This window comes from Cololabis saira, chromosome 21 (genome assembly GCF_033807715.1).
Source record: "Cololabis saira isolate AMF1-May2022 chromosome 21, fColSai1.1, whole genome shotgun sequence".
Lineage (NCBI taxonomy): Eukaryota > Metazoa > Chordata > Actinopteri > Beloniformes > Belonidae > Cololabis > Cololabis saira.
Genome location: NC_084607.1, coordinates 1161492 through 1189323, shown reverse-complemented (window position 1 = coordinate 1189323; position 27832 = coordinate 1161492).

Sequence of the window (27832 nt, the reverse complement as noted above, 5' to 3'; positions counted from 1 at the left end):
GGAAACTGCATTTAAATGCATTTATTTGCCCTCTAGTGGACACATGAATTAATGCATTTAAATGCATTTATTTGCCCTCTAGTGGACGCAAAGATTACTGCATTTAAATGCATTTATTTGCCCTCTAGTGGACACAAAAAATACTGCATTTAAATGCATTTATTTGCCCTCTAGTGGACACAAAAAATACTGCATTTAACTGCATTTATTTGCCCTCTAGTGGACACAAAGGAAACTGCATTTAAATGCATTTATTTGCCCTCTAGTTGACACATAAATTAATGCATTTAAATGCATTTATTTGCCCTCTAGTGGACACATGAATTAATGCATTTAAATGCATTTATTTGCCCTCTAGTGGACGCAAAGGAAACTGCATTTAAATGCATTTATTTGCCCTCTAGTGGACACAAAAGTTACTGCATTTAAATGCATTTATCTGCCCTCTAGTGGACACAAAAGTTACTGCATTAAAATTATGTATTTGCCCTCTAGTGGACACAAAGGAAACTGCATTTAAATGCATTTATTTGCCCTCTAGTGGACACAAAAGTTACTGCCTTTGAAGGCATTTATTTGCCACCTAGTGGACACATAAATTAATGCATTTAAATGCATTTATTTGCCCTCTAGTGGACACAAAGGAAACTGCATTTAAATGCATTTATTTCCCCTCTAGTGGACACATAAATTAATGCATTTAAATGCATTTATTTGCCCTCTAGTGGACACAAAAATTACTGTATGTAAATGCATTTATTTGCCCTCTAGTGGACACAAAAAATACTGCATTTAAATGCATTTATTTGCCCTCTAGTGGACACAAAGGAAACTGCATTTAAATGCATTTATTTGCCCTCTAGTGGACACATACGTTACTGCATTTAAATGCATTTATTTGCCCTCTAGTGGACACATACCTTACTGCATTTAAATGGATTTATTTGCCCTCTAGTGGACACAAAAAATACTGCATTTAAATGCATTTATTTGCCCTCTAGTGGACACAAAAATTACTGTATGTAAATGCATTTATTTGCCCTCTAGTGGACACAAAAAATACTGCATTTAAATGCATTTATTTGCCCTCTAGTGGACACAAAAAATACTGCATTTAAATGCATTTATTTGCCCTCTAGTGGACACATGAATTAATGCATTTAAATGCATTTATTTGCCCTCTAGTGGACACATACGTTACTGCCTTTAAATGCATTTAAATGCATTTATTTGCCCTCTAGTGGACACAAAAATTACTGTATGTAAATGCATTTATTTGCCCTCTAGTGGACACAAAGGAAACTGCATTTAAATGCATTTATTTGCCCTCTAGTGGACACAAAAATTACTGTATGTAAATGCCTTTATTTGCCCTCTAGTGGACACAAAAAATACTGCATTTAAATGCATTTATTTGCCCTCTAGTGGACACAAAGGAAACTGCATTTAAATGCATTTATTTGCCCTCTAGTGGACACATGAATTAATGCATTTAAATGCATTTATTTGCCCTCTAGTGGACACAAAAATTACTGAATTTAAATGCATTTATTTGCCCTCTAATGGACACAAAAAATACTGCATTTAAATGCATTTATTTGCCCTCTAGTGGACACATACGTTACTGCATTTACATGCATTTAAATGCATTTATTTCCCCTCTAGTGGACACAAAAAGTACTGCATTAAAATTATTTATTTGCCCTCTAGTGGACACAAAAAATACTGCATTTAAATGCATTTATTTGCCCTCTAGTGGACACAAAAAATACTGCATTTAACTGCATTTATTTGCCCTCTAGTGGACACAAAGGAAACTGCATTTAAATGCATTTATTTGCCCTCTAGTTGACACATAAATTAATGCATTTAAATGCATTTATTTGCCCTCTAGTGGACACAAAAGTTACTGCATTTAAATGCATTTATTTGCCCTCTATTGGACACAAAAAATACTGCATTTAAATGCATTTATTTGCCCTCTAGTTGACACATAAATTAATGCATTTAAATGCATTTATTTGCCCTCTAGTGGACACAAAAGTTACTGCATTTAAATGCATTTATTTGCCCTCTAGTGGACACATACGTTACTGCATTTAAATTGATTTATTTGCCCTCTAGTGGACACAAAAAATACTGCATTTAAATGCATTTATTTGCCCTCTAGTGGACACATACGTTACTGCATTTATATTGATTTATTTGCCCTCTAGTGGACACAAAGGAAACTGCATTTAAATGCATTTATTTGCCCTCTAGTTGACACATAAATTAATTCATTTAAATGCATTTATTTTCCCTCTAGTGGACACATACGTTACTGCATTTAAATGCATTTAAATGCATTTATTTCCCCTCTAGTGGACACATAAATTAATGCATTTAAATGCATTTATTTGCCCTCTAGTGGACACAAAAATTACTGTATGTAAATGCATTTATTTGCCCTCTAGTGGACACAAAAAATACTGCATTTAAATGCATTTATTTGCCCTCTAGTGGACACATGAATTAATGCATTTAAATGCATTTATTTGCCCTCTAGTGGACGCAAAGATTACTGCATTTAAATGCATTTATTTGCCCTCTAGTGGACACAAAAAATACTGCATTTAACTGCATTTATTTGCCCTCTAGTGGACACAAAGGAAACTGCATTTAAATGCATTTATTTGCCCTCTAGTTGACACATAAATTAATGCATTTAAATGCATTTATTTGCCCTCTAGTGGACACATGAATTAATGCATTTAAATGCATTTATTTGCCCTCTAGTGGACGCAAAGATTACTGCATTTAAATGCATTTATTTGCCCTCTAGTGGACACAAAAAATACTGCATTTAAATGCATTTATTTGCCCTCTAGTGGACACAAAAAATACTGCATTTAACTGCAATTATTTGCCCTCTAGTGGACACAAAGGAAACTGCATTTAAATGCATTTATTTGCCCTCTAGTTGACACATAAATTAATGCATTTAAATGCATTTATTTGCCCTCTAGTGGACACAAAAGTTACTGCATTTAAATGCATTTATTTGCCCTCTATTGGACACAAAAAATACTGCATTTAAATGCATTTATTTGCCCTCTAGTTGACACATAAATTAATGCATTTAAATGCATTTATTTGCCCTCTAGTGGACACAAAAGTTACTGCATTTAAATGCATTTATTTGCCCTCTAGTGGACACATACGTTACTGCATTTAAATTGATTTATTTGCCCTCTAGTGGACACAAAAAATACTGCATTTAAATGCATTTATTTGCCCTCTAGTGGACACATACGTTACTGCATTTAAATTGATTTATTTGCCCTCTAGTGGACACAAAGGAAACTGCATTTAAATGCATTTATTTGCCCTCTAGTGGACGCAAAGATTACTGCATTTAAATGCATTTATTTGCCCTCTAGTGGACACAAAAAATACTGCATTTAAATGCATTTATTTGCCCTCTAGTGGACACAAAAAATACTGCATTTAACTGCATTTATTTGCCCTCTAGTGGACACAAAGGAAACTGCATTTAAATGCATTTATTTGCCCTCTAGTTGACACATAAATTAATGCATTTAAATGCATTTATTTGCCCTCTAGTGGACACAAAAGTTACTGCATTTAAATGCATTTATTTGCCCTCTATTGGACACAAAAAATACTGCATTTAAATGCATTTATTTGCCCTCTAGTTGACACATAAATTAATGCATTTAAATGCATTTATTTGCCCTCTAGTGGACACAAAAGTTACTGCATTTAAATGCATTTATTTGCCCTCTAGTGGACACATACGTTACTGCATTTAAATTGATTTATTTGCCCTCTAGTGGACACAAAAAATACTGCATTTAAATGCATTTATTTGCCCTCTAGTGGACACATACGTTACTGCATTTAAATTGATTTATTTGCCCTCTAGTGGACACAAAGGAAACTGCATTTAAATGCATTTATTTGCCCTCTAGTTGACACATAAATTAATTCATTTAAATGCATTTATTTTCCCTCTAGTGGACACATACGTTACTGCATTTAAATGCATTTAAATGCATTTATTTCCCCTCTAGTGGACACATAAATTAATGCATTTAAATGCATTTATTTGCCCTCTAGTGGACACAAAAATTACTGTATGTAAATGCATTTATTTGCCCTCTAGTGGACACAAAAAATACTGCATTTAAATGCATTTATTTGCCCTCTAGTGGTCACAAAGGAAACTGCATTTAAATGCATTTATTTGCCCTCTAGTGGACACAAAAGAAACGGCATTTAAATGCATTTATTTGCCCTCTAGTGGACACATACGTTACTGCATTTAAATGCATTTAAATGCATTTATTTGCCCTCTAGTGGACACATACGTTACTGCATTTACATGCATTTAAATGCATTTATTTCCCCTCTAGTGGACACAAAAAGTACTGCATTAAAATTATTTATTTGCCCTCTAGTGGACACAAAAAATAATGCATTTAAATGCATTTATTTGCCCTCTAGTGGACACAAAGCAAACTGCATATAAATGCATTTAAATGCCCTCTAGTGGACACATACGTTACTGCATTTAAATGCATTTAAATGCATTTATTTGCCCTCTAGTGGACACATACGTTACTGCATTTACATGCATTTAAATGCATTTATTTCCCCTCTAGTGGACACAAAAAGTACTGCATTAAAATTATTTATTTGCCCTCTAGTGGACACATGAATTAATGCATTTAAATGCATTTATTTGCCCTCTAGTGGACGCAAAGATTACTGCATTTAAATGCATTTATTTGCCCTCTAGTGGACACAAAAAATACTGCATTTAAATGCATTTATTTGCCCTCTAGTGGACACAAAAAATAATGCATTTAAATGCATTTATTTGCCCTCTAGTGGACACAAAGCAAACTGCATATAAATGCATTTATTTGCCCTCTAGTGGACACATGAATTAATGCATTTAAATGCATTTATTTGCCCTCTAGTGGACACAAAGGAAACTGCATTTAAATGCATTTATTTGCCCTCTAGTGGACACATAAATTAATGCATTTAAATGCCTTTATTTGCCCTCTAGTGGACACAAAAGTTACTGCATTTAAATGCCTTTATTTGCCCTCTAGTGGACACAAAAGTTACTGCATTTAAATGCATTTATTTGCCCTCTAGTGGACACATACGTTACTGCATTTAAATTGATTTATTTGCCCTCTAGTGGACACAAAAAATACTGCATTTAAATGCATTTATTTGCCCTCTAGTGGACACAAAGGAAACTGCATTTAAATGCATTTTTTTGCCCTCTATTGGACATATGAATTAATGCATTTAAATGCATTTATTTGCCCTCTAGTGGACACAAAGATTACTGCATTTAAATGCATTTATTTGCCCTCTATTGGACAGAAAAAATACTGCATTTAAATGCATTTAATTGCCCTCTAGTTGACACAAAGGAAACTGCATTTAAATGCATTTATTTGCCCTCTAGTGGACACATACGTTACTGCCTTTAAATGCATTTAAATGCATTTATTTGCCCTCTAGTGGACACATACGTTACTGCATTTACATGCATTTAAATGCATTTATTTCCCCTCTAGTGGACACAAAAAGTACTGCATTAAAATTATTTATTTGCCCTCTAGTGGACACAAAAAATACTGCATTTAAATGCATTTATTTGCCCTCTAGTGGACACAAAAGTTACTGCATTTAAATGCATTTATTTGCCCTCTAGTGGACACATACGTTACTGCATTTAAATGCATTTAAATGCATTTATTTGCCCTCTAGTGGACACATACGTTATTGCATTTAAATGGATTTATTTGCCCTCTAGTGGACACAAAAAATACTGCATTTAAATGCATTTATTTGCCCTCTAGTGGACACAAAGGAAACTGCATGTAAATGCATTTATTTCCCCTCTAGTGGACACATAAATTAATGCATTTAAATGCATTTATTTGCCCTCTAGTGGACACAAAAATTACTGTATGTAAATGCATTTATTTGCCCTCTAGTGGACACAAAAAATACTGCATTTAAATGCATTTATTTGCCCTCTAGTGGACACAAAGGAAACTGCATTTAAATGCATTTATTTGCCCTCTAGTGGACACATACGTTACTGCATTTAAATGCATTTAAATGCATTTATTTGCCCTCTAGTGGACACAATGCAAACTGCATATAAATGCATTTATTTGCCCTCTGGTGGACACAAAAAATACTGCATTTAAATGCATTTATTTGCCCTCTAGTGGACACAAAGGAAACTGCATTTAAATGCATTTATTTGCCCTCTAGTGGACACAAAAGTTACTGCATTTAAATGCATTTATTTGCCCTCTAGTGGACACATACGTTACTGCATTTAAATTGATTTATTTGCCCTCTAGTAGACACAAATTACTGCATTTAAATGCATTTCTTTGCCCTCTAGTGGACACAAAAGTTACTGCATTAAAATTATGTATTTGCCCTCTAGTGGACACAAAGGAAACTGCATTTAAATGCATTTATTTGCCCTCTAGTGGACATATGAATTACTGCATTTAAATTGTATTTATTTGCCCACTAGTGGACACAAAAGTTACTGCCTTTGAAGGCATTTATTTGCCCTCTAGTGGACACAAAAAATACTGCATTTAAATGCATTTATTTGCCCTCTAGTGGACACAAAGGAAACTGCATTTAAATGCATTTATTTGCCCTCTAGTGGACACATACGTTACTGCATTTAAATGCATTTAAATGCATTTATTTGCCCTCTAGTGGACACATACGTTGCTGCATTTACATGCATTTAAATGCATTTATTTCCCCTCTAGTAGACACAAAAAATACTGCATTAAAATTGTTTATTTGCCCTCTAGTGGACACAAAAAATACTGCATTTAAATGCATTTATTTGCCCTCTAGTGGACACAAAGCAAACTGCATATAAATGCATTTATTTGCCCTCTAGTGGACACAAAAAATACTGCATTTAAATGCATTTATTTGCCCTCTAGTGGACACAAAGCAAACTGCATATAAATGCATTTATTTGCCCTCTAGTGGACACAAAGGAAACTGCATTTAAATGCATTTATTTCCCCTCTAGTGGACACATAAATTAATGCATTTAAATGCATTTATTTGCCCTCTAGTGGACACAAAGGAAACTGCATTTAAATGCATTTATTTGCCCTCTAGTGGACACAAAAAATACTGCATATAAATGCATTTATTTGCCCTCTAGTGGACACAAAGGAAACTGCATTTAAATGCATTTATTTCCCCTCTAGTGGACACATAAATTAATGCATTTAAATGCATTTATTTGCCCTCTAGTGGACACAAAGGAAACTGCATTTAAATGCATTTATTTGCCCTCTAGTGGACACATGAATTAATGCATTTAAATGCATTTATTTGCCCTCTAGTGGACACAAAGATTACTGCATTTAAATGCATTTATTTGCCCTCTAGTGGACACAAAAAATACTGCATTTAAATGCATTTATTTGCCCTCTAGTGGACACAAAGGAAACTGCATTTAAATGCATTTATTTGCCCTCTAGTGGACACATACGTTACTGCATTTAAATGCATTTAAATGCATTTATTTGCCCTCTAGTGGACACAATGCAAACTGCATATAAATGCATTTATTTGCCCTCTGGTGGACACAAAAAATACTGCATTTAAATGCATTTATTTGCCCTCTAGTGGACACAAAGGAAACTGCATTTAAATGCATTTATTTGCCCTCTAGTGGACACAAAAGTTACTGCATTTAAATGCATTTATTTGCCCTCTAGTGGACACAAAAGTTACTGCATTAAAATTATGTATTTGCCCTCTAGTGGACACAAAGGAAACTGCATTTAAATGCATTTATTTGCCCTCTAGTGGACATATGAATTACTGCATTTAAATTGTATTTATTTGCCCACTAGTGGACACAAAAGTTACTGCCTTTGAAGGCATTTATTTGCCACCTAGTGGACACATAAATTAATGCATTTAAATGCATTTATTTGCCCTCTAGTGGACACAAAGGAAACTGCATTTAAATGCATTTATTTCCCCTCTAGTGGACACATAAATTAATGCATTTAAATGCATTTATTTGCCCTCTAGTGGACACAAAAATTACTGTATGTAAATGCATTTATTTGCCCTCTAGTGGACACAAAAAATACTGCATTTAAATGCATTTATTTGCCCTCTAGTGGACACATACGTTACTGCATTTAAATGCATTTATTTGCCCTCTAGTGGACACATACCTTACTGCATTTAAATGGATTTATTTGCCCTCTAGTGGACACAAAAAATACTGCATTTAAATGCATTTATTTGCCCTCTAGTGGACACAAAAATTACTGTATGTAAATGCATTTATTTGCCCTCTAGTGGACACAAAAAATACTGCATTTAAATGCATTTATTTGCCCTCTAGTGGACACAAAGGAAACTGCATTTAAATGCATTTATTTGCCCTCTAGTGGACACAAAAATTACTGTATGTAAATGCATTTATTTGCCCTCTAGTGGACACAAAGGAAACTGCATTTAAATGCATTTATTTGCCCTCTAGTGGACACAAAAATTACTGTATGTAAATGCATTTATTTGCCCTCTAGTGGACACAAAAAATACTGCATTTAAATGCATTTATTTGCCCTCTAGTGGTCACAAAGGAAACTGCATTTAAATGCATTTATTTGCCCTCTAGTGGACACATGAATGAATGCATTTAAATGCATTTATTTGCCCTCTAGTGGACACAAAGATTACTGCATTTAAATGCATTTATTTGCCCTCTAGTGGACACAAAAAATACTGCATTTAAATGCATTTATTTGCCCTCTAGTGGACACAAAAGAAACTGCATTTAAATGCATTTATTTGCCCTCTAGTGGACACATACGTTACTGCATTTAAATGCATTTAAATGCATTTATTTGCCCTCTAGTGGACACATACGTTACTGCATTTACATGCATTTAAATGCATTTATTTCCCCTCTAGTGGACACAAAAAGTACTGCATTAAAATTATTTATTTGCCCTCTAGTGGACACAAAAAATAATGCATTTAAATGCATTTATTTGCCCTCTAGTGGACACAAAGCAAACTGCATATAAAATTATTTATTTGCCCTCTAGTGGACACAAAAAATACTGCATTTAAATGCATTTATTTGCCCTCTAGTGGACACAAAGCAAACTGCATATAAATGCATTTATTTGCCCTCTAATGGACACAAAAAATACTGCATATAAATGCATTTATTTGCCCTCTAGTGGACACATAAATTAATGCATTTAAATGCATTTATTTGCCCTCTAGTGGACACAAAAATTACTGTATGTAAATGCATTTATTTACCCTCTAGTGGACACAAAAAATACTGCATTTAAATGCATTAATTTGCCCTCTAGTGGACACAAAGGAAACTGCATTTAAATGCATTTATTTGCCCTCTAGTGGACACATGAATTAATGCATTTAAATGCATTTATTTGCCCTCTAGTGGACACAAAAAATACTGCATTTAAATGCATTTATTTGCCCTCTAGTGGACACAAAGGAAACTGCATTTAAATGCATTTATTTGCCCTCTAGTGGACACATACGTTACTGCATTTAAATGCATTTAAATGCATTTATTTGCCCTCTAGTGGACACAATGCAAACTGCATATAAATGCATTTATTTGCCCTCTGGTGGACACAAAAAATACTGCATTTAAATGCATTTATTTGCCCTCTAGTGGACACAAAGGAAACTGCATTTAAATGCATTTATTTGCCCTCTAGTGGACACAGAAGTTACTGCATTTAAATGCATTTATTTGCCCTCTAGTGGACACATACGTTACTGCATTTAAATTGATTTATTTGCCCTCTAGTGGACACAAAAAATACTGCATTTAAATGCATTTATTTGCCCTCTAGTAGACACAAATTACTGCATTTAAATGCATTTATTTGCCCTCTAGTGGACACAAAAGTTACTGCATTAAAATTATGTATTTGCCCTCTAGTGGACACAAAGGAAACTGCATTTAAATGCATTTATTTCCCCTCTAGTGGACACATAAATTAATGCATTTAAATGCATTTATTTGCCCTCTAGTGGACACAAAAATTACTGTATGTAAATGCATTTATTTGCCCTCTAGTGGACACAAAAAATACTGCATTTAAATGCATTTATTTGCCCTCTAGTGGACACAAAGGAAACTGCATTTAAATGCATTTATTTGCCCTCTAGTGGACACATGAATTAATGCATTTAAATGCATTTATTTGCCCTCTAGTGGACACAAAGATTACTGCATTTAAATGCATTTATTTGCCCTCTAGTGGACACAAAGGAAACTGCATTTAAATGCATTTATTTGCCCTCTAGTGGACACATACGTTACTGCATTTAAATGCATTTATTTGCCCTCTAGTGGACACATACCTTACTGCATTTAAATGGATTTATTTGCCCTCTAGTGGACACAAAAAATACTGCATTTAAATGCATTTATTTGCCCTCTAGTGGACACAAAAATTACTGTATGTAAATGCATTTATTTGCCCTCTAGTGGACACATAAATTAATGCATTTAAATGCATTTATTTGCCCTCTAGTGGACACAAAAATTACTGTATGTAAATGCATTTATTTACCCTCTAGTGGACACAAAAAATACTGCATTTAAATGCATTTATTTGCCCTCTAGTGGACACAAAGGAAACTGCATTTAAATGCATTTATTTGCCCTCTAGTGGACACATGAATTAATGCATTTAAATGCATTTATTTGCCCTCTAGTGGACACAAAGATTACTGCATTTAAATGCATTTATTTGCCCTCTAGTGGACACAAAAAATACTGCATTTAAATGCATTTATTTGCCCTCTAGTGGACACAAAGGAAACTGCATTTAAATGCATTTATTTGCCCTCTAGTGGACACATACGTTACTGCATTTAAATGCATTTAAATGCATTTATTTGCCCTCTAGTGGACACAATGCAAACTGCATATAAATGCATTTATTTGCCCTCTGGTGGACACAAAAAATACTGCATTTAAATGCATTTATTTGCCCTCTAGTGGACACAAAGGAAACTGCATTTAAATGCATTTATTTGCCCTCTAGTGGACACAGAAGTTACTGCATTTAAATGCATTTATTTGCCCTCTAGTGGACACATACGTTACTGCATTTAAATTGATTTATTTGCCCTCTAGTGGACACAAAAAATACTGCATTTAAATGCATTTATTTGCCCTCTAGTAGACACAAATTACTGCATTTAAATGCATTTATTTGCCCTCTAGTGGACACAAAAGTTACTGCATTAAAATTATGTATTTGCCCTCTAGTGGACACAAAGGAAACTGCATTTAAATGCATTTATTTCCCCTCTAGTGGACACATAAATTAATGCATTTAAATGCATTTATTTGCCCTCTAGTGGACACAAAAATTACTGTATGTAAATGCATTTATTTGCCCTCTAGTGGACACAAAAAATACTGCATTTAAATGCATTTATTTGCCCTCTAGTGGACACAAAGGAAACTGCATTTAAATGCATTTATTTGCCCTCTAGTGGACACATGAATTAATGCATTTAAATGCATTTATTTGCCCTCTAGTGGACACAAAGATTACTGCATTTAAATGCATTTATTTGCCCTCTAGTGGACACAAAGGAAACTGCATTTAAATGCATTTATTTGCCCTCTAGTGGACACATACGTTACTGCATTTAAATGCATTTATTTGCCCTCTAGTGGACACATACCTTACTGCATTTAAATGGATTTATTTGCCCTCTAGTGGACACAAAAAATACTGCATTTAAATGCATTTATTTGCCCTCTAGTGGACACAAATATTACTGTATGTAAATGCATTTATTTGCCCTCTAGTGGACACATAAATTAATGCATTTAAATGCATTTATTTGCCCTCTAGTGGACACAAAAATTACTGTATGTAAATGCATTTATTTACCCTCTAGTGGACACAAAAAATACTGCATTTAAATGCATTTATTTGCCCTCTAGTGGACACAAAGGAAACTGCATTTAAATGCATTTATTTGCCCTCTAGTGGACACATGAATTAATGCATTTAAATGCATTTATTTGCCCTCTAGTGGACACAAAGATTACTGCATTTAAATGCATTTATTTGCCCTCTAGTGGACACAAAAAATACTGCATTTAAATGCATTTATTTGCCCTCTAGTGGACACAAAGGAAACTGCATTTAAATGCATTTATTTGCCCTCTAGTGGACACATACGTTACTGCATTTAAATGCATTTAAATGCATTTATTTGCCCTCTAGTGGACACAATGCAAACTGCATATAAATGCATTTATTTGCCCTCTGGTGGACACAAAAAATACTGCATTTAAATGCATTTATTTGCCCTCTAGTGGACACAAAGGAAACTGCATTTAAATGCATTTATTTGCCCTCTAGTGGACACAGAAGTTACTGCATTTAAATGCATTTATTTGCCCTCTAGTGGACACATACGTTACTGCATTTAAATTGATTTATTTGCCCTCTAGTGGACACAAAAAATACTGCATTTAAATGCATTTATTTGCCCTCTAGTAGACACAAATTAATGCATTTAAATGCATTTATTTGCCCTCTAGTGGACACAAAAGTTACTGCATTAAAATTATGTATTTGCCCTCTAGTGGACACAAAGGAAACTGCATTTAAATGCATTTATTTCCCCTCTAGTGGACACATAAATTAATGCATTTAAATGCATTTATTTGCCCTCTAGTGGACACAAAAATTACTGTATGTAAATGCATTTATTTGCCCTCTAGTGGACACAAAAATACTGCATTTAAATGCATTTATTTGCCCTCTAGTGGACACAAAGGAAACTGCATTTAAATGCATTTATTTGCCCTCTAGTGGACACATGAATTAATGCATTTAAATGCATTTATTTGCCCTCTAGTGGACACAAAGATTACTGCATTTAAATGCATTTATTTGCCCTCTAGTGGACACAAAGGAAACTGCATTTAAATGCATTTATTTGCCCTCTAGTGGACACATACGTTACTGCATTTAAATGGATTTATTTGCCCTCTAGTGGACACAAAAAATACTGCATTTAAATGCATTTATTTGCCCTCTAGTGGACACAAAAATTACTGTATGTAAATCCATTTATTTGCCCTCTAGTGGACACAAAAAATACTGCATTTAAATGCATTTATTTGCCCTCTAGTGGACACAAAGGAAACTGCATTTAAATGCATTTATTTGCCCTCTAGTGGACACAAAAATTACTGTATGTAAATGCATTTATTTGCCCTCTAGTGGACACAAAGGAAACTGCATTTAAATGCATTTATTTGCCCTCTAGTGGACACAAAAATTACTGTATGTAAATGCATTTATTTGCCCTCTAGTGGACACAAAAAATACTGCATTTAAATGCATTTATTTGCCCTCTAGTGGACACAAAGGAAACTGCATTTAAATGCATTTATTTGCCCTCTAGTGGACACATGAATTAATGCATTTAAATGCATTTATTTGCCCTCTAGTGGACACAAAAATTACTGCATTTAAATGCATTTATTTGCCCTCTAATGGACACAAAAAATACTGCATTTAAATGCATTTATTTGCCCTCTAGTGGACACATACGTTACTGCCTTTAAATGCATTTAAATGCATTTATTTGCCCTCTAGTGGACACATACGTTACTGCATTTACATGCATTTAAATGCATTTATTTCCCCTCTAGTGGACACAAAAAGTACTGCATTAAAATTATTTATTTGCCCTCTAGTGGACACAAAAAATACTGCATTTAAATGCATTTATTTGCTCTCTAGTGGACACAAAAAATACTGCATTTAACTGCATTTATTTGCCCTCTAGTGGACACAAAGGAAACTGCATTTAAATGCATTTATTTGCCCTCTAGTTGACACATAAATTAATGCATTTAAATGCATTTATTTGCCCTCTAGTGGACACAAAAGTTACTGCATTTAAATGCATTTATTTGCCCTCTAGTGGTCACAAAAAATACTGCATTTAAATGCATTTATTTGCCCTCTAGTTGACACATAAATTAATGCATTTAAATGCATTTATTTGCCCTCTAGTGGACACAAAAGTTACTGCATTTAAATGCATTTATTTGCCCTCTAGTGGACACATACGTTACTGCATTTAAATTGATTTATTTGCCCTCTAGTGGACACAAAAAATACTGCATTTAAATGCATTTATTTGCCCTCTAGTGGACACATACGTTACTGCATTTAAATTGATTTATTTGCCCTCTAGTGGACACAAAGGAAACTGCATATAAATGCATTTCTTTGCCCTCTAGTTGACACATAAATTAATTCATTTAAATGCATTTATTTTCCCTCTAGTGGACACATACGTTACTGCATTTAAATGCATTTATTTGCCCTCTAGTGGACACAAAAATTACTGTATGTAAATGCATTTATTTGCCCTCTAGTGGACACAAAAAATACTGCATTTAAATGCATTTATTTGCCCTCTAGTGGTCACAAAGGAAACTGCATTTAAATGCATTTATTTGCCCTCTAGTGGACACATGAATTAATGCATTTAAATGCATTTATTTGCCCTCTAGTGGACACAAAGATGACTGCATTTAAATGCATTTATTTGCCCTCTAGTGGACACAAAAAATACTGCATTTAAATGCATTTATTTGCCCTCTAGTGGACACAAAAGAAACTGCATTTAAATGCATTTATTTTCCCTCTAGTGGACACATACGTTACTGCATTTAAATGCATTTAAATGCATTTATTTGCCCTCTAGTGGACACATACGTTACTGCATTTACATGCATTTAAATGCATTTATTTCCCCTCTAGTGGACACAAAAAGTACTGCATTAAAATTATTTATTTGCCCTCTAGTGGACACAAAAAATAATGCATTTAAATGCATTTATTTGCCCTCTAGTGGACACAAAGCAACCTGCATATAAATGCATTTATTTGCCCTCTAGTGGACACATACGTTACTGCATTTAAATGCATTTAAATGCATTTATTTGCCCTCTAGTGGACACATACGTTACTGCATTTACATGCATTTAAATGCATTTATTTCCCCTCTAGTGGACACAAAAAGTACTGCATTAAAATTATTTATTTGCACTCTAGTGGACACAAAAAATAATGCATTTAAATGCATTTATTTGCCCTCTAGTGGACACAAAGCAAACTGCATATAAATGCATTTATTTGCCCTCTAGTGGACACATGAATTAATGCATTTAAATGCATTTATTTGCCCTCTAGTGGACACAAAGGAAACTGCATTTAAATGCATTTATTTGCCCTCTAGTGGACACATAAATTAATGCATTTAAATGCCTTTATTTGCCCTCTAGTGGACACAAAAGTTACTGCATTTAAATGCCTTTATTTGCCCTCTAGTGGACACAAAAGTTACTGCATTTACATGCATTTATTTGCACTCTAGTGGACACATACGTTACTGCATTTAAATTGATTTATTTGCCCTCTAGTGGACACAAAAAATACTGCATTTAAATGCATTTATTTGCCCTCTAGTGGACACAAAGGAAACTGCATTTAAATGCATTTATTTGCCCTCTATTGGACATATGAATTAATGCATTTAAATGCATTTATTTGCCCTCTAGTGGACACAAAGATTACTGCATTTAAATGCATTTATTTGCCCTCTATTGGACACAAAAAATACTGCATTTAAATGCATTTAATTGCCCTCTAGTGGACACAAAGGAAACTGCATTTAAATGCATTTATTTGCCCTCTAGTGGACACATACGTTACTGCATTTAAATGCATTTAAATGCATTTATTTGCCCTCTAGAGGACACATACGTTACTGCATTTACATGCATTTAAATGCATTTATTTCCCCTCTAGTGGACACAAAAAGTACTGCATTAAAATTATTTATTTGCCCTCTAGTGGACACAAAAAATACTGCATTTAAATGCATTTATTTGCCCTCTAGTGGACACAAAGCAAACTGCATATAAATGCATTTATTTGCCCTCTAGTGGACACAAAAAATACTGCATTTAAATGCATTTATTTGCCCTCTAGTGGACACAAAAGTTACTGCATTTAAATGCATTTATTTGCCCTCTAGTGGACACATACGTTACTGCATTTAAATTGATTTATTTTCCCTCTAATGGACACAAAAAATACTGCATTTAAATGCATTTATTTGCCCTCTAGTGGACACAAAAGTTACTGCATTTAAATGCATTTATTTGCCCTCTAGTGGACACATACGTTACTGCATTTAAATGCATTTAAATGCATTTATTTGCCCTCTAGTGGACACAAAAATTACTGTATGTAAATGCATTTATTTGCCCTCTAGTGGACACAAAAAATACTGCATTTAAATGCATTTATTTGCCCTCTAGTGGACACAAAGGAAACTGCATTTAAATGCATTTATTTGCCCTCTAGTGGACACATGAATTAATGCATTTAAATGCATTTATTTGCCCTCTAGTGGACACAAAGATTACTGCATTTAAATGCATTTATTTGCCCTCTAGTGCAGTGATTCTTAACCATAGGGCCGCGGCCCAATGTTGGGCCGCGAGCGCCATCTAGTGGGCCGCAAAAAAAATTTCAGTTTTGTAAGTGTGGGCCGCGGGGGCCGCGGGACTGCATAGCAACTCCCGACCAAATGAGGAGAAGACACTCAGCTAGCTGTACGTGTACTAGTAAGAGAAATGGTGTGTTTTTACAGAAAAAAATCCTTTATTTTGCACAGAGTAGGTTTAGATCCGCCAGGATCAGGGATCCTACGGCGTAGGGTCTGCGTCGATTTACGCGGAACCATAATTCAGGTTTAAGGCGGACGTAATTGAAGCCACCATGAGAAGGGGGAAGGGGGGCGTGATTTGCCAGTGATTGCCCGGCGGCGGCTCCGTGGGGCTCGCTGCCGAGAAGGAGACGAGACTCCCGGGGGAGCTGCCCCGCAGAGGCGGGCCGGAGAGCCGGAGGAGCCGCCCGACTGAGCGGGAGCCGACGCGTCCCCGCGGCCGCGGAGCCCGCTGCCGCTCGGGCGGCGGCGGGTTCCGTCGTTACTGCTGAAGGATGGTAGATGCGTGGGCTGAAGTGTCTGCTGGACTGGACTGTTGTTGCAAAAGCATCGGAAAGTGACTGGGCTGCAGCGCGGAGAGCTGCGGGCTCGGATGAAGCCCGACACGCTGAGTCCTGACAACTGATTAATTTAATATCTTAAATAAAATAAATCTTAAAACACCCATGTTTGAGTCCAGATACAGCTGTGAGGCAGCTTTCTCCACAATGAACATAATTAAAACTAAATATCGTTCCAGGTTCACCAGCAACACCTTCACATGAGAACCTGACACCATCCAGCCCAGATTTAAAGTCCTGACAGGAGAAAGCTCAGTTATCTCACTGAACAACAGAAAGTGGGGGCATAAGATGAGAGGGGAAGAAAGAGAAACTGCAAAACTGTTCAATTGTTAAGATGTGTTTATATTAATTTAGTATAAAAATGTGTTGAGACAATTAAAAAAGAAAAGGGGAAATACAAACTGCTGGTAGAGAAATAAAATAAGATAGCATTTGAAAAATAAAATAAAATCAATTTTATTTTTAAGAGAAAAAAATATGTGTAATTCAAGTTACACGTGTTAAGTGGCAAATATTTTTGAAATGTACTTTTTTAATATAACAGTCAGATGCAGATGTTGATACAACTATGAGGCTACTTGAATATATACACACACATAATATATATATATATATATATATATATATATATATATATATATATATATATATATATATAATGATGTTCTGGACCTTCGCTTGAGTAAATCTTCTCTAAATGGACCTCTTAAAGTTTTAGTTGAATACCCCTGCTATACAATTTTAATATTTAATGGGCCCCGGGCCACTCTGTACTGAAAAAATTGGGCCCCAAGGTCAGAAAGGTTAAGAACCCCTGCTCTAGTGGACACAAAGGAAACTGCATTTAAATGCATTTATTTGCCCTCTAGTGGACACATACGTTACTGCATTTAAATGCATTTAAATGCATTTATTTGCCCTCTAGTGGACACAATGCAAACTGCATATAAATGCATTTATTTGCCCTCTGGTGGACACAAAAAATACTGCATTTAAATGCATTTATTTGCCCTCTAGTGGACACAAAGGAAACTGCATTTAAATGCATTTATTTGCCCTCTAGTGGACACAAAAGTTACTGCATTTAAATGCATTTATTTGCCCTCTAGTGGACACATACGTTACTGCATTTAAATTGATTTATTTGCGCTCTAGTGGACACAAAAAATACTGCATTTAAATGCATTTATTTGCCCTCTATTAGACACAAATTACTGCATTTAAATGCATTTATTTGCCCTCTAGTGGACACAAAAGTTACTGCATTAAAATGATATATTTGCCCTCTAGTGGACACAAAGGAAACTGCATTTAAATGCATTTATTTGCCCTCTAGTGGACATATGAATTACTGCATTTAAATTGTATTTATTTGCCCACTAGTGGACACAAAAGTTACTGCCTTTGAAGGCATTTATTTGCCCTCTAGTGGACACATAAATTAATGCATTTAAATGCATTTATTTGCCCTCTAGTGGACACAAAGGAAACTGCATTTAAATGCATTTATTTGCCCTCTAGTGGACACATACGTTACTGCATTTAAATGCATTTAAATGCATTTATTTGCCCTCTAGTAGACACAAATTACTGCATTTAAATGCATTTATTTGCCCTCTAGTGGACACAAAAGTTACTGCATTAAAATTATGTATTTGCCCTCTAGTGGACACAAAGGAAACTGCATTTAAATGCATTTATTTGCCCTCTAGTGGACACAAAAGTTACTGCATTTAAATGCATTTATTTGCCCTCTAGTGGACACATACGTTACTGCATTTAAATTGATTTATTTGCCCTCTAGTGGACACAAAAAATACTGCATTTAAATGCATTTATTTGCCCTCTATTAGACACAAATTACTGCATTTAAATGCATTTATTTGCCCTCTAGTGGACACAAAAGTTACTGCATTAAAATTATGTATTTGCCCTCTAGTGGACACACAAAGGAAACTGCATTTAAATGCATTTATTTGCCCTCTAGTGGACATATGAATTACTGCATTTAAATTGTATTTATTTGCCCACTAGTGGACACAAAAGTTACTGCCTTTGAAGGCATTTATTTGCCCTCTAGTGGACACATAAATTAATGCATTTAAATGCATTTATTTGCCCTCTAGTGGACACAAAGGAAACTGCATTTAAATGCATTTATTTGCCCTCTAGTGGACACATACGTTACTGCATTTAAATGCATTTAAATGCATTTATTTGCCCTCTAGTAGACACAAATTACTGCATTTAAATGCATTTATTTGCCCTCTAGTGGACACAAAAGTTACTGCATTAAAATTATGTATTTGCCCTCTAGTGGACACAAAGGAAACTGCATTTAAATGCATTTATTTGCCCTCTAGTGGACATATGAATTACTGCATTTAAATGCATTTATTTCCCCTCTAGTGGACACATAAATTAATGCATTTAAATGCATTTATTGTCCCTATAGTGGACACAAAAATTACTGTATGTAAATGCATTTATTTGCCCTCTAGTGGACACAAAAAATACTGCATTTAAATGCATTTATTTGCCCTCTAGTGGACACAAAGGAAACTGCATTTAAATGCATTTATTGTCCCTATAGTGGACACAAAAATTACTGTATGTAAATGCATTTATTTGCCCTCTAGTGGACACAAAAAATACTGCATTTAAATGCATTTATTTGCCCTCTAGTGGACACAAAAAATACTGCATTTAAATGCATTTATTTGCCCTCTAGTGGACACAAAGGAAACTGCATTTAAATGCATTTATTTGCCCTCTAGTGGACACATACGTTACTGCATTTAAATGCATTTAAATGCATTTATTTGCCCTCTAGTGGACACAATGCAAACTGCATATAAATGCATTTATTTGCCCTCTGGTGGACACAAAAAATACTGCATTTAAATGCATTTATTTGCCCTCTAGTGGACACAAAGGAAACTGCATTTAAATGCATTTATTTGCCCTCTAGTGGACACAAAAGTTACTGCATTTAAATGCATTTATTTGCCCTCTAGTGGACACATACGTTACTGCATTTAAATTGATTTATTTGCCCTCTAGTGGACACAAAAAATACTGCATTTAAATGCATTTATTTGCCCTCTAGTAGACACAAATTACTGCATTTAAATGCATTTATTTGCCCACTAGTGGACACAAAAGTTACTGCCTTTGAAGGCATTTATTTGCCCTCTAGTGGACACATAAATTAATGCATTTAAATGCATTTATTTGCCCTCTAGTGGACACAAAAATTACTGTATGTAAATGCATTTATTTGTCCTCTAGTGGACACAAAGGAAACTGCATTTAAATGCATTTATTTGCCCTCTAGTGGACATATGAATTACTGCATTTAAATTGTATTTATTTGCCCACTAGTGGACACAAAAGTTACTGCCTTTGAAGGCATTTATTTGCCCTCTAGTGGACACATAAATTAATGCATTTAAATGCATTTATTTGCCCTCTAGTGGACACAAAAATTACTGTATGTAAATGCATTTATTTGCCCTCTAGTGGACACAAAAAATACTGCATTTAAATGCATTTATTTGCCCTCTAGTGGACACAAAGGAAACTGCATTTAAATGCATTTATTTGCCCTCTAGTGGACACATACGTTACTGCATTTAAATGCATTTAAATGCATTTATTTGCCCTCTAGTGGACACATACGTTGCTGCATTTACATGCATTTAAATGCATTTATTTCCCCTCTAGTGGACACAAAAAATACTGCATTAAAATTGTTTATTTGCCCTCTAGTGGACACAAAAAATACTGCATTTAAATGCATTTATTTGCCCTCTAGTGGACACAAAGCAAACTGCATATAAATGCATTTATTTGCCCTCTAGTGGACACAAAAAATACTGCATTTAAATGCATTTATTTGCCCTCTAGTGGACACAAAGCAAACTGCATATAAATGCATTTATTTGCCCTCTAGTGGACACAAAAAATACTGCATTTAAATGCATTTATTTGCCCTCTAGTGGACACAAAGCAAACTGCATATAAATGCATTTATTTGCCCTCTAGTGGACACAAAAAATACTGCATTAAAATTGTTTATTTGCCCTCTAGTGGACACAAAAAATACTGCATTTAAATGCATTTATTTGCCCTCTAGTGGACACAAAGCAAACTGCATATAAATGCATTTATTTGCCCTCTAGTGGACACAAAAAATACTGCATTTAAATGCATTTATTTGCCCTCTAGTGGACACAAAGCAAACTGCATATAAATGCATTTATTTGCCCTCTAGTGGACACAAAAAATACTGCATATAAATGCATTTATTTGCCCTCTAGTGGACACAAAAAATACTGCATTTAAATGCATTTATTTGCCCTCTAGTGGACACAAAAAATACTGCATTTAAATGCATTTATTTGCCCTCTAGTGGACACAAAGGAAACTGCATTAAAATTATGTATTTGCCCTCTAGTGGACATATAAATTACTGCATTTAAATATATTGATTTTCCCTCTAGTGGACACATTAATTACTGCATTTAAATGCATTTATTTGCCCTCTAGTGGACACAAAGGAAACTGCATTTAAATGCATTTATTTCACCTCTAGTGGACACAAAAATTACTGCATTTAAATGCATTTATTTGCCCTCTAGTGGACACAAAGCAAACTGCATATAAATGCATTTTTTTGCCCTCTAGTGGACACAAAAAATACTGCATTTAAATGCATTTATTTGCCCTCTAGTGGACACATACGTTACTGCATTTAAATGCATTTATTTGCCCTCTAGTGGACACAAAAATTACTGTATGTAAATGCATTTATTTGCCCTCTAGTGGACACAAAAAATACTGCATTTAAATGCATTTATTTGCCCTCTAGTGGACACAAAGGAAACTGCATTTAAATGCATTTATTTGCCCTCTAGTGGACACATAAATTAATGCATTTAAATGCATTTATTTGCCCTCTAGTGGACACAAAAATTACTGTATGTAAATGCATTTATTTGCCCTCTAGTGGACACAAAAAATACTGCATTTAAATGCATTTATTTGCCCTCTAGTGGACACAAAAATTACTGCATTTAAATGCATTTATTTGCCCTCTAGTGGACACAAAGCAAACTGCATATAAATGCATTTTTTTGCCCTCTAGTGGACACATAAGTTACTGCATTTAAATGCATTTATTTGCCCTCTAGTGGACACAAAAAATACTGCATTTAAATGCATTTATTTGCCCTCTAGTGGACACAAAGGAAACTGCATTTAAATGCATTTATTTGCCCTCTAGTGGACACATAAGTTACTGCATTTAAATGCATTTATTTGCCCTCTAGTGGACACAAAAATTACTGTATGTAAATGCATTTATTTGTCCTCTAGTGGACACAAAGGAAACTGCATTTAAATGCATTTATTTGCCCTCTAGTGGACATATGAATTACTGCATTTAAATTGTATTTATTTGCCCACTAGTGGACACAAAAGTTACTGCCTTTGAAGGCATTTATTTGCCCTCTAGTGGACACATAAATTAATGCATTTAAATGCATTTATTTGCCCTCTAGTGGACACAAAAATTACTGTATGTAAATGCATTTATTTGTCCTCTAGTGGACACAAAGGAAACTGCATTTAAATGCATTTATTTGCCCTCTAGTGGACATATGAATTACTGCATTTAAATTGTATTTATTTGCCCACTAGTGGACACAAAAGTTACTGCCTTTGAAGGCATTTATTTGCCCTCTAGTGGACACATAAATTAATGCATTTAAATGCATTTATTTGCCCTCTAGTGGACACAAAAATTACTGTATGTAAATGCATTTATTTGCCCTCTAGTGGACACAAAAAATACTGCATTTAAATGCATTTATTTGCCCTCTAGTGGACACAAAGGAAACTGCATTTAAATGCATTTATTTGCCCTCTAGTGGACACATACGTTACTGCATTTAAATGCATTTAAATGCATTTATTTGCCCTCTAGTGGACACATACGTTGCTGCATTTACATGCATTTAAATGCATTTATTTCCCCTCTAGTGGACACAAAAAATACTGCATTAAAATTGTTTATTTGCCCTCTAGTGGACACAAAAAATACTGCATTTAAATGCATTTATTTGCCCTCTAGTGGACACAAAGCAAACTGCATATAAATGCATTTATTTGCCCTCTAGTGGACACAAAAAATACTGCATTTAAATGCATTTATTTGCCCTCTAGTGGACACAAAGCAAACTGCATATAAATGCATTTATTTGCCCTCTAGTGGACACAAAAAATACTGCATTTAAATGCATTTATTTGCCCTCTAGTGGACACAAAGCAAACTGCATATAAATGCATTTATTTGCCCTCTAGTGGACACAAAAAATACTGCATTAAAATTGTTTATTTGCCCTCTAGTGGACACAAAAAATACTGCATTTAAATGCATTTATTTGCCCTCTAGTGGACACAAAGCAAACTGCATATAAATGCATTTATTTGCCCTCTAGTGGACACAAAAAATACTGCATTTAAATGCATTTATTTGCCCTCTAGTGGACACAAAGCAAACTGCATATAAATGCATTTATTTGCCCTCTAGTGGACACAAAAAATACTGCATATAAATGCATTTATTTGCCCTCTAGTGGACACAAAAAATACTGCATTTAAATGCATTTATTTGCCCTCTAGTGGACACAAAAAATACTGCATTTAAATGCATTTATTTGCCCTCTAGTGGACACAAAGGAAACTGCATTTAAATGCATTTATTTCCCCTCTAGTGGACACACAAATTACTGCATTTAAATGCATTTATTTGCCCTCTAGTGGACACAAAAGTTACTGCATTAAAATTATGTATTTGCCCTCTAGTGGACATATAAATTACTGCATTTAAATATATTGATTTTCCCTCTAGTGGACACATTAATTACTGCATTTAAATGCATTTATTTGCCCTCTAGTGGACACAAAGGAAACTGCATTTAAATGCATTTATTTCACCTCTAGTGGACACAAAAATTACTGCATTTAAATGCATTTATTTGCCCTCTAGTGGACACAAAGCAAACTGCATATAAATGCATTTTTTTGCCCTCTAGTGGACACAAAAAATACTGCATTTAAATGCATTTATTTGCCCTCTAGTGGACACATACGTTACTGCATTTAAATGCATTTATTTGCCCTCTAGTGGACACAAAAATTACTGTATGTAAATGCATTTATTTGCCCTCTAGTGGACACAAAAAATACTGCATTTAAATGCATTTATTTGCCCTCTAGTGGACACAAAGGAAACTGCATTTAAATGCATTTATTTGCCCTCTAGTGGACACATAAATTAATGCATTTAAATGCATTTATTTGCCCTCTAGTGGACACATACGTTACTGCATTTAAATGCATTTATTTGCCCTCTAGTGGACACAAAAAATACTGCATTTAAATGCATTTATTTGCCCTCTAGTGGACACAAAAATTACTGCATTTAAATGCATTTATTTGCCCTCTAGTGGACACAAAGCAAACTGCATATAAATGCATTTTTTTGCCCTCTAGTGGACACATAAGTTACTGCATTTAAATGCATTTATTTGCCCTCTAGTGGACACAAAAAATACTGCATTTAAATGCATTTATTTGCCCTCTAGTGGACACAAAGGAAACTGCATTTAAATGCATTTATTTGCCCTCTAGTGGACACATAAGTTACTGCATTTAAATGCATTTATTTGCCCTCTAGTGGACACATACGTTACTGCATTTAAATGCATTTAATTGCATTTATTTGCCCTCTAGTGGACACAAAGCAAACTGCATATGAATGCATTTTTTTGCCCTCTAGTGGACACATAAGTTACTGCATTTAAATGCATTTATTTGCCCTCTAGTGGACACAAAGGAAACTGCATTTAAATGCATTTATTTGCCCTCTAGTGGACACATACGTTACTGCATTTAAATGCATTTAAATGCATTTATTTGCCCTCTAGTGGACACAATGCAAACTGCATATAAATGCATTTATTTGCCCTCTGGTGGACACAAAAAATACTGCATTTAAATGCATTTATTTGCCCTCTAGTGGACACAAAGGAAACTGCATTTAAATGCATTTATTTGCCCTCTAGTGGACACAAAAGTTACTGCATTTAAATGCATTTATTTGCCCTCTAGTGGACACATACGTTACTGCATTTAAATTGATTTATTTGCCCTCTAGTGGACACAAAAAATACTGCATTTAAATGCATTTATTTGCCCTCTAGTAGACACAAATTACTGCATTTAAATGCATTTATTTGCCCACTAGTGGACACAAAAGTTACTGCCTTTGAAGGCATTTATTTGCCCTCTAGTGGACACAAAGGAAACTGCATTTAAATGCATTTATTTGCCCTCTAGTGGACACAAAGGAAACTGCATTTAAATGCATTTATTTGCCCTCTAGTGGACATATGAATTACTGCATTTAAATTGTATTTATTTGCCCACTAGTGGACACAAAAGTTACTGCCTTTGAAGGCATTTATTTGCCCTCTAGTGGACACATAAATTAATGCATTTAAATGCATTTATTTGCCCTCTAGTGGACACAAAAATTACTGTATGTAAATGCATTTATTTGCCCTCTAGTGGACACAAAAAATACTGCATTTAAATGCATTTATTTGCCCTCTAGTGGACACATACGTTACTGCATTTAAATGCATTTATTTGCCCTCTAGTGGACACATACGTTACTGCATTTAAATGCATTTAAATTCATTTATTTGCCCTCTAGTGGACACATACGTTGCTGCATTTACATGCATTTAAATGCATTTATTTCCCCTCTAGTGGACACAAAAAATACTGCATTAAAATTGTTTATTTGCCCTCTAGTGGACACAAAAAATACTGCATTTAAATGCATTTATTTGCCCTCTAGTGGACACAAAGCAAACTGCTATAAATGCATTTATTTGCCCTCTAGTGGACACAAAAAATACTGCATTTAAATGCATTTATTTGCCCTCTAGTGGACACAAAGCAAACTGCATATAAATGCATTTATTTGCCCTCTAGTGGACACAAAAAATACTGCATATAAATGCATTTATTTGCCCTCTAGTGGACACAAAAAATACTGCATTTAAATGCATTTATTTGCCCTCTAGTGGACACAAAAAATACTGCATTTAAATGCATTTATTTGCCCTCTAGTGGACACAAAGGAAACTGCATTTAAATGCATTTATTTCCCCTCTAGTGGACACACAAATTACTGCATTTAAATGCATTTATTTGCCCTCTAGTGGACACAAAAGTTACTGCATTAAAATTATGTATTTGCCCTCTAGTGGACATATAAATTACTGCATTTAAATATATTGATTTTCCCTCTAGTGGACACATTAATTACTGCATTTAAATGCATTTATTTGCCCTCTAGTGGACACAAAGGAAACTGCATTTAAATGCATTTATTTCACCTCTAGTGGACACACAAATTACTGCATTTAAATGCATTTATTTGCCCTCTAGTGGACACAAAAATTACTGCATTTAAATGCATTTATTTGCCCTCTAGTGGACACAAAGCAAACTGCATATAAATGCATTTTTTTGCCCTCTAGTGGACACAAAAAATACTGCATTTAAATGCATTTATTTGCCCTCTAGTGGACACAAAAATTACTGCATTTAAATGCATTTATTTGCCCTCTAGTGGACACAAAGCAAACTGCATATAAATGCATTTTTTTGCCCTCTAGTGGACACATAAGTTACTGCATTTAAATGCATTTATTTGCCCTCTAGTGGACACAAAAAATACTGCATATAAATGCATTTTTTTGCCCTCTAGTGGACACATAAGTTACTGCATTTAAATGCATTTATTTGCCCTCTAGTGGACACAAAAAATACTGCATTTAAATGCATTTATTTGCCCTCTAGTGGACACAAAGGAAACTGCATTTAAATGCATTTATTTGCCCTCTAGTGGACACATAAGTTACTGCATTTAAATGCATTTATTTGCCCTCTAGTGGACACATACGTTACTGCATTTAAATGCATTTAATTGCATTTATTTGCCCTCTAGTGGACACAAAGCAAACTGCATATAAATGCATTTTTTTGCCCTCTAGTGGACACAAAAAATACTGCATTTAAATGCATTTATTTGCCCTCTAGTGGACGCATACGTTACTGCATTTACATGCATTTAAATGCATTTATTTGCCCTCTAGTGGACAATACGTTACTGCATTTAAATGGATTTATTTGCCCTCTAGTGGACACACAAATTACTGCATTTAAATGCATTTTTTTGCCCTCTAGTGGACACATACGTTACTGCATTTAAATGCATTTAATTGCATTTATTTCCCCTCTAGTGGACACAAAAGTTACTGCATTAAAATTATGTATTTGCCCTCTAGTGGACATATAAATTACTGCATTTAAATATATTGATTTGCCCTCTAGTGGACACAAAAATTACTGCATTTAAATGCATTTATTTGCCCTCTAGTGGACACATAAATTAATGCATTTAAATGCATTCATTTGCCCTCTAGTGGACACATACGTTA